We start from the raw sequence: 9,925 nt of genomic DNA on the forward strand, positions 1-9,925 counted from the left end.
CGGGGGGTGGGGGGTGGAGGTGGGGAGGCCAGTGAGGCGCTGCTCTACAGGGCCAGGGTCTATGTGGAAGATGGCAGGTTGCAGGTGGCCCATGATCTTGGCTACCTGGGGAGTGGGGGAATCACGCTGAGAAACCCTGTTGAGGGTATTTGTCTGTCTCCCTCTATTTCTCTCTCTCTCATTCTCTCTCTCATTCTCCTGAAAGTACATTAAATAAACTTTTTTTGAAAATGAGTAGTGGGGCCACGAGCAGACTGAAGGGATTGGGTCCAAGGTCCCAAGGCACTTGAGTGAACTTGGTGTTGGGGGAGGGTATTCTATTCTTCCCAGGCAGGAGTGTGGAATGGGTGGCTCTCATGGCCTGCTTTTGTAGGGGTTCACAACAAACGCAGTGTCTAGAAGTTGTTCAGTTCAGGTACACTCTGCCAAAAATCAAATTCCACATTGCAGGTTGTCTAGGAATTTGGGGACAAGCTAAATCTTCTGGACTACCGCCACGCACCGTTTCGATGTTTATGGCGCATGTGTGGGGATAGGCACTGGGGGAAGGGACATGGCATTGCTCTCCTCACTTGGTTCAATCCTCTGGTTTGGTTTGGTTTGGGTTTTCTACTTCCATCTGTCCCTGCTCAGAGGAGACTCAAGGAGACTGGAGAGAAGGAAACAGCAGGTGCTCTCTGGGATGCTTTCGTCATAAGAAAACAACCACGATATTCAAACCCTACAAAGAATCGGCCTGTCCCCTCCGCTGGATGGCCAGGCTCTGGTTTCAGACTTGCCACAGTGTTCTCTCAGCCACACCTCCCTGCTCAGTGCATGTCCCCCAGGTGACCTTCATCCTGTTCATTTCCATCCTGTTTAAGGTACCATACACTGAAAATAATATACTGCCTAAAGAGCACCAGAGACATTTGTGCTGTGGCTTTTGTACCATGCAGGAAGACAGGAGAAAATGTGACTCCGGTCTCTGTGTGATTTCATTTATAAAGACGTCAGAAAGCTACTGAGAACATTGCAAGGTGTCCAAAGGCTTTCTTAATAGACCTTTTTCTCAGAGAGCTTTGAGAGGTCAGGCGCCAGAGGAGGAAGGAACTGCACTCACCTGTCATCCCACAGAGGTTCAGAGTCATGTAGTTGGGGCCACGATTCTAAATATAGTCGCCACTTACTGAGTATCCGCTGAGCGTTAGACCCTGCAGCGTCCTTTACATGCCTTGTCTCATGTAATCTTCAGAACGTTACATGAGTCAGAGCCAGAAGGACACAAGGAGTGATAAATACATTTGAAAATGTAATGGGAGAGAGAAAACTATATTTATCTGTACTTTCAGGGAGAGTGTTGATTGGATTTGAAAGAAGATGCTGATGAGTGGGAGTGAGACCCCTAGGAGTCTACTCTGCACTTTAAAGGAGCATAAGTCTGATGGCTTACACTACATTTTATTACATTTTCAAAGATATTTATCACTCCCTGTGGAGCAGTTCCTTCTGGCTCTGATTCATGGAATGTTCTGAAGATTACACAAGATAAGTACGTTCTAAGGAGTATAGATCTGATGAACTACAAGGCCTTGGTTTTGCTATGTAGAGACCTGCCTTTCTTCCGAAGAGAAGTTGAATAATTACTTAAAGAATTGGCCCACCAGGTGGTGTAGTGGTTAAGATGGCTGGATCAGTTATGAGGTTTGAGTCCCAGACCCAGTGGCTTGAAAACTACGCCAGGTACATGTGCACATGTGCCCAAAATCCCGAGAGGAGAGTGGAGGAGAAGGGATTGCAGCATGGTCATCCTTACTTTTTCTCTCTCTCTTAGGTGAGCACACATGTCCTATAACATAACTGAAAAAAATATATATCCTTTGGGCCCAATTCCAGGGGTCAATGCTGCTAAGATGCTGTGCTCTGTAGGTTAGAACTACATGAAAGGCCCAGTTCAATTCCTAGTGCAACCTAAAGGCCTACATGGTAACACAGTGGTGTGTACCTGTAATCCTCAGCTACCTGGGAGACTGAGGCAGGAAGATCATTACAGTGAGAATCTGCCTAAAGGAACTCCTTTCAAAGGAGCAACCACCGTCATTAGCTTACCTGGGGCCCGCACATGTCTCCATCTTGTTCTAGAACACTGAGACTCAGGAAAGGTCTATAGCCAGTTCCTGGAGAGGTGGCCCTTTGACAAGATAAAGGTCTGATTCTAAAGACTTTGTGCCGCAGCGATGGTGTCCTTGTTGCTGTCAATAAAATGACAGCATATGACATGTCCAAAATGGCTGTCCAGATGATAAAAATAAAAGAGTTGCAAATCGATTTGTCTAATGTAAGAATAGAGAAATTTGTAAAAAATAAAAAATAGAGACCCTTGAAATGTCAGGAAGAGCTTCACTCTTCTACAGATTTTTCTTGTGATCTGAAAGAAATTCGACTGTTGGTTCATGACTGTAGAAGAAAGGAGAAGATGTTGACAGTCATCCTGTTATCGAGAAGACGAAACAGGTGATGTTGTTTGCTTTTGATGGAAAAGGCAAAGAACCAAAGAATGTTTACTTCTTTCCTTTTTTTTAAATAACAGAAGTAAGCCAGACCAAAAGGACCACATGTTCTATGATTTCAGTTATATGAAATGCTCAGAAAAAAAAAAAATTATAGAGACAGAAAGTAGATAAAGAGATTGCCGGAAGCTGGAGATGAGAACAGGGAGTAACTACAAATAGGCCCACAGAATCTTTTCAGAGTGAAGAAATAATCTAAAAGTGAATTGTGGTGGTAGACATAAAACAAATTCAACAGCAATTATTAAATTGTATATTTTAAATGACTAGGTTTTGTGGTATGCAAATTATACCTCAATAAAACTATTATAAAGTAAATAATAATAATAAGCCTATCTCGTGGGAAAAAAGAATGTGCATTGATCTTATGAGGAAAAATTTAAAAGAAAAAGTTAAAATTACACATAATTCCACCAGCTAGTGATAATGCTAATATTGTAATCCATTTTATTATAAATATTTTTAATTAAAAAAGATACAAACAGAGACCAACAGGTGGCATGGTGATTAAGGTACATGGCAGACTACAGTTCAAGCCCTTGACTTGGCAGCTTGAAAACCACACTGGGAACATGTGCATATGTGCCCAAAATCCCAAGAGGAGAATGGAGGAGAAAGGATTGTGATGTGGACATGCTCCCTGGGTGTGATTTCTCACTTTCCCTCTCTCTGTCTCAGTGACAAGCACACATACCCCATGGCAAAAAAAAAAAAAAAAATTTAAAGGTACAATTATACATGCACCAATAAACACATACACACATCTAGCAGTTGGTATGCGACTGTAATTCTGATGACACAGGAGGCTGGGGCAGGAGGACTGCAAACTCCAGCTGCCCTGGGCAACATAGTGAGACCCTGTTTAAAAGAAGAGCAGGACATGGTGGCCTGGGTCTGTAGTCCCAGGAAGGAGGTTGAGACAGAAATTTTGCAACATAGTGAGACCCTGTCTTAGACAGAAAGATAGATAGATGTTCACTGGCTACCAATTATTCTAATTGTAGTTATATTTACTTTAAAAATCTTTTTTATGGTAGGAAGCAAGTGCACACGCATGAGACAGAGAGAAACACCTCAACAGAGTCTCATCACACTGTGATACTCTCTCCCCGGACCCCCAGGCCCGCAGCTCCTCAGGATCCTGGGCAACCGTGAACACCCAGTGAGTTAAACTCTCTTTCAAGACTTGTTTTTTCATTGGCCAAAAAATTTCTGTTTAAGCGTCTATCTGTAGTTTAGTGACTTCTCTCTCTGAGCGAGCTAAAGAGATCCACTGCAGATTTCCAAAGAGATGAGGAGAAGCAAGAGGGAATTTTTCACTGATATTTATTATGAGAACCTGGCAGAACTCTTAGAAGTAAAAACCTATGAAAGTCTGAGCAGCTCCTGATGACTGGGTCCCCTAGAGTTTTTAACTCTTAGACTTGCTCACACTGAGCCTCCAGCAATTCGTCCATTACAGTCCAGGTTTCCCTCCCTCTGTACTGGTTCCTTAGAGGCTTCTATTATGGGGAACCTGCTCTGGTAACCTGTGATTCTCTGTATTCACCTTCCTCTCTGATTTGGAGCAGCAGTTTACCCTGTGACCTCACCTATGTCTAAGAAAAATGATTAATTCACTCATTTGTTCAGCTTTTTTTACTTGTTATTAGGACAGAGTGGTGATTTCTAAGCTCCATATATTTCAAACCAGAAACCGGAGGCCATTGCATTCCTTTTTATGGACAACTAATAGTCCATTGTATGGATATACCACATTTGTTTATCCATTCATTGGTTGATAGATGTTGGGTGGTTTCTTCTTTTTGTTTCTCATGAGTAATACTTAAACAAGACACATATCTGTTAATACTATATAAACCCTTGACTGAATTATTTAATATCCAAGTTCCATTTTATTCTTCTGAGTGGAGGTTCAAAGTTAGGAATTTGGAGACAGGCAGCCAAGTTCAAATCATAACTTCGTCTTCTACTCAGTGACTTTAATTTAATTACTTAGCATAAGACTGTTTTACCATCTGTAAAGTGGTTATTAGACATGAACACTATACTTGTTGGGTATTTGGCATAGGTACCAAGCACATGGTGGGTGTGCAATGACTCTGTACAAGACAAATTAATAGCATGTTCCATCTGCATTTTACAGAGACCTAGTGGTAAGTCATTGATCATTCATACAAAAGGGTCTTGATATCTAAATTTTTGACATCTTTGAGCTTTGACTAGGAAGGATACAAGGGATGGCCCCCCTCAGAAACAATAAAGCTTCCCAAGGGCTGAGGAAGACTTGGTCTTATAATCTTTACTTCTGTCACTCTTGGCCCAGTTTTGCCATTCTTCAGATGACAATTATCTGTACATACTTTTGGGTAACTCTCATGACATAAAGATGAACATCAGAGTTGTAGAGATAGAATAGGGCCCTGCATTTTCCCATCCCTGGGAATTCTATCACTGATTGGGCATTTACTCATAATCATATATAAGAAGAATCTAATTTGCCATGTTTTATGCCCCTCACTGGAAGGTGGATTATAAAGCCCACCCATCACTCCTCCTGGGACATAATCCATTTATTAAAGAAGCTGTACTCCTTGGGTGAAATTATAAAAGCAACTTTGTTTTCTCTCACTGTCTTTAAACTTTCTCAGTGAGGATAATTCTACCCCTGCCACTTGTTATTAGGACAGAGTAGAGACTTCTTTGGTCACTTATAGGTAATACAACAGTCTCCAACCTTCTCAGCACCAGGGACCAGTCTTGTGGAAGACAAAACTTCCAAGAATGAGATTTGGTGCAGGGGGGTTGGTCTCTGGATTACCTAAGTGCACCATATCCACCATCCACCCATTGCCACCACAACATTGCAGTGAAGCAATCACACAACAGTAGGGTTCACTGAGAACTGAGATTGAGAATCCAATGCCACAGATGATCCAGCAGGAGGTGGAGCTCAGGAGGCAGTGTGAGCAATGGGAAGCAGCTGCAAACACAAATGAATCCTTGCTTGCTGGCTCACTCGCTGCCCACCTTCTGCTGCATGGCCCAGCAGACTGAAACCAGTCTGCAGCTGGCTCCCAGCAAGCCATGGACTGGCACTGGTCTGAGGGCTGGGGACCCCTGGGTAACAGAAAATACTATCGCTTTTCTATTAGAATGTCCAAAACAGTACATGAGATGTCATCAGAAATTTTATAGAAAATACATATTAGAGAAAAAAGGTATGGATTTTAATTTTTTTGCACCAAAATAAATTCATACTTTAATTCCACTTTTCCATGAACTTTTTACAGTATCCTTGTATAATTAAATGCTTCTGTCTTTTTTTTTCTTCCAAAAGGGAATGTGCACTCACCAGAGAGAAAGAGGAGAAAGCATTCTCTATGGTGTGTGGTGATGTCACAATCCCTTCTCTTCCAATTCTCCCTCCTGTTGGGATTTTGACTATGCAAGCAGATGTGTTGAACATGTTTTGTAAGCCACTAGGTCCAGGACTCAAACTGCATGGTTAGCCATTTGGAATCCTGCTCCCTGTTACAGGCTGTAGGCTAGCCCAATGCTTCCATCTGTAATCAAAGCTAAGAATTCTCCTCTACTCCCTAATCTAGAGCTGGTCACAGAGGGCTCAGCCTTTAAGAAAGAAGATGTGGTTGGCTTCTTCCCTTGCTCATCGCTGCCCATACCTGACAGGGTCTAGTTTTGGCCGGTTTAGAATCAGAGAAGTGGAGAAGAGAGGAGTGTAAATGAAGGTAGGAAAGGTCTTGGTTTTCTTAGACTATTGTAGGGTGGCATCATGTTGTCCAGGCCTGACAAATATGGTAAGCTTGGTTTTTCACTGGTGGATGTTTCACATGTTCTTAGGTAGGTCCCTGCATGGGCCTTCAACATAGCCAGCTGCTTATCTTTTGGCTACCTGTTGCCCTTCCTGTTTAGACTTGAATTTTCTGAGCCTCTCCAAACTACTTCCCACTGTAGGCATTCCAGTGTATTCTTCAACCACACCCCAGCTATCTTCTTTAGCAGGACTTAAAGGAATTCTTGGATGGTTCTCTCCTGGGTGTCCCACATGTGGCCCCCAGAAACACTCATGCCTATTTTGCTCTAACACCTCTGAGCATATGGACCCATCCTAACAACAGCACGACTGCTCCACATTGCCAAGGAAGCTCCCCAGTTCTTCTCTCTTGACATTCAGGTTTCTAGGGCTGCCCCCAACTACAGGTAACTGTTCTCAGAGTGGCCATTGGAGCCCTCCCTTCCCTGTCCTCCATGGCGGCAATCATAGCTTGGATCTCACTTATAGGTAATACAGTGGTCCCCAACCTTCTCAGCACCAGGGATCAGCCTCATGGAAGGAAATGCCTCTAAAGATGGGATTTGGATGGAGGGGCTTGGTCTCTGGATGAACCAAAAATTCCTGTATTTGTCAGGATTCTCCAGGGAAATGGAATCAATTGGATATGGATCTTATATATATATATATAACGAATTGGCTCAAATGATTGTGGAGGCCAAGAAGTCCCACAATATGCTGCCTGAAGCATGAAGACCAGAGAAGACAGAGGTATGATCCAATTCCAGTCCAAAGGCCTAAGAACCAGAGGTGCTGATAATGTAAATCCCAGTCCAAGGCCAAGAGCAAATGAGATATCCCAGATCAAGCAGTGAGGCCAGAAGAAGGGCACATTCTTCTTCTATTCTGTCTAGGCTCTCAAGGCTTGGGTGATACCCAACCTCATTAGGGAGGCAAGCTACTTTACTGAGCCCACTGATTCAAATACAAACCTCATCCAGAAAAGCCCTAATCAACACACTCAGAAACAGTGTTTAATGTGGGCACCCCATAGTCTGCTCAAGCTGGCACATAAAATTAACCACTACTGGGTCAGCTCCGAAGTACAGTGGTAATGTGCTGCTTAAGAGAAGCTGGACCTCATGTGGCAACCAAGGTTGGAATGCGTAGACTCTTTGGCCTGAAACAGACTGCGTATGTGCATGAACGCTCGAGGTCTGACCAGCTAGAGGACTGTACGGAGGGCATCACACATGACCAAACCCTGTGGAGAGTACTCATATCTCTCTCTCTCTCTCTCTCACACACACACACACACCCACAAACGCACGCACACGTGGGCATGCATGCACTCTATCATGAATAGAAAGAAAAATAAATCTAAGAACAAAAAAATAACCATTATAACTCCTCATAAAATCTTTCCACAATTTCTGCTTCCTAGATAATTTTATTTTCTCCTTTGAATTAGGAATTTTGGACTTACGAGACTGGCCTTTTTATTTTTTTAAAGAGAGATCTTTGCTGTAGGGTGCATGTACTCACTGGAGAGACAAAAAAGCAAGAAATCACCTCCCCAGAGGTGATGGGCCATGCCGCAATCCCTTCTCCTCCATCCTCCTCTCAGGATTTTGGACACTCATACACACGCACCCAGTGTGAGTTTTAGGCTGCCAGGTCCGGAACTTGAATCACGGTCAAGTACATGGGAGTCCAACAACATAACCATTATGCCATCTGCTGGTCCCGAGCTGGTCTTTGATATCTTGACTGAAAGTTTGCATCTTGACATCTCACCTTGGAATTTTATATCTATTCTGCTTTGGTGCCTCATGAAACTTGCGTTTAAACATCTGTGATTCAGGCTGGTAAGAACAGAATCAAGTCAACTTCCTTTTCTACGCTTTCAGCATTAATTCCTGCTCAACCAAGACAACTGCCTTTTCAAGGCAAGGCTATTCTCCTGGGAGCTGTAGGAAATACCACACTCATTAGGAAAGTACAGCTCTCATAGTCCCTTGAGCTTCCTAAAGAAGGAATGTGTAATTAAAAATATCTAATCAGGAAAGTACCAATTTGTGGGTGACTTTAAAAGTTGTGATTTGAGGGGACTGGACACTGGTGCAGCGGTAAAATGCAATGCTCCATGAGGTTGACCCATGTGGGGAAGTTCCGGATGTACTGGGACCTCCCTCAGTACAGCCAGCACACGCGTGCCTGTGGGCCGGGCGCACTGAGACTGGGGTGGATCCCGATATGAATAACCCTGTTGGGGTGCCCCCCCCCTCTCTCTCTGTCTGTCTGTCTTTCTCTGTCTCAGAAATTATAAATAAACTTTTTTTAAAAAAGGTTGCGGTTTTGCTACAAAATTTTAAAGATTTGTCCACTTGAGGAGAGTATATTTGGACTAAAATCTGAAAATAATGATAAAGATAAATGGGAAAGTAGCTAAAAACTTTTTATTTTTCAAGGGGTATGTGCACTCACCAGAAAGAGACAGAGAGGGCGAAAGCACCCCCCAGTGGGATGTGGTGATGTTGTAATCTCTTCTCCTCTGTTTCTCCATCCCTTTGAGATTTGGGACACACACACACACACACACACACACACACACACACACACAAAGGGTCTGGCATATTTTTCAAGCCACAGGGGCCAGAATTGGAATTGAAGTCAATTATGTAGGATCCCGCTCCTTTTCATCACTAGGCTGCAGAGCCTGCTCAAATTTCTGTTTACGGAAGAGTAAATACTGTTCTTTAAATTTTACTGAGTAGGCAAAGTCACAAACGACCTATGTTTAGAACCTCAATATTTACATTCCTAAATTAGGTGTTATTATTTCTTTGTGAGTTTTAAAAGTAGAATTCATTTTCGTATTTGATTATGGTATGTAAGAGTCAATAAAATTGGAGGGAAACTAGCTTTTAATGGTACGTTAGATAGATCCAACTTTGGGACACTTAAATTCAAACAAATAACCAGTGCCTGCAGGTGGCATGGTAGTTGAGGCACTGGAATCACACATGGCCACCTGCAGCCACCGAGTCCCAGACATGGTGGCTTCCTCTCTCTCTCTCTCTCTCTCTCTCTCTCTCTCTCTCGTGAGTGCATGTGCCTATAGCAAAATAATAACAACAATAAAAATAAATAAAATTATATAAATAATTCTTTAAAAAGTTAATAAAACAAACAACCATATATGAGACCAAGGAAAAACTAGGTTTGGACTTCTACAGTGATTGATTGCCTTCCAATCTTCAGACTCATACAGGACTAATATGAAAATTCAGCTTTATATTCCTAAGAAGAGAGTAAGTACAGTTCCAGCCCCTTGTTTTACAGAAAGCTAAAACGCACAGTAAATTCTCTTAATTACAAAAATCTTCCCCTCTCTCTGTCTCTCTCTCTTTCTTGTGCATGCACATGTGCTCCATCATGAATAAAGAAAAAAAATTAGGGTTAAAACCTGTGACTTGGTTATGAATAGGAGCAACCCCTAAAAGACGAGAAAACTCTTTTGTTAAAACTGTGTGCTAGAGAGACATACTGACCTCTGCAAAGAAAACTGCTAGTTACTCGT

The sequence above is a fragment of the Tupaia chinensis genome, unplaced genomic scaffold, assembly GCF_000334495.1.
Source record: "Tupaia chinensis unplaced genomic scaffold, TupChi_1.0 Scaffold000314_1, whole genome shotgun sequence".
NCBI lineage: Eukaryota > Metazoa > Chordata > Mammalia > Scandentia > Tupaiidae > Tupaia > Tupaia belangeri.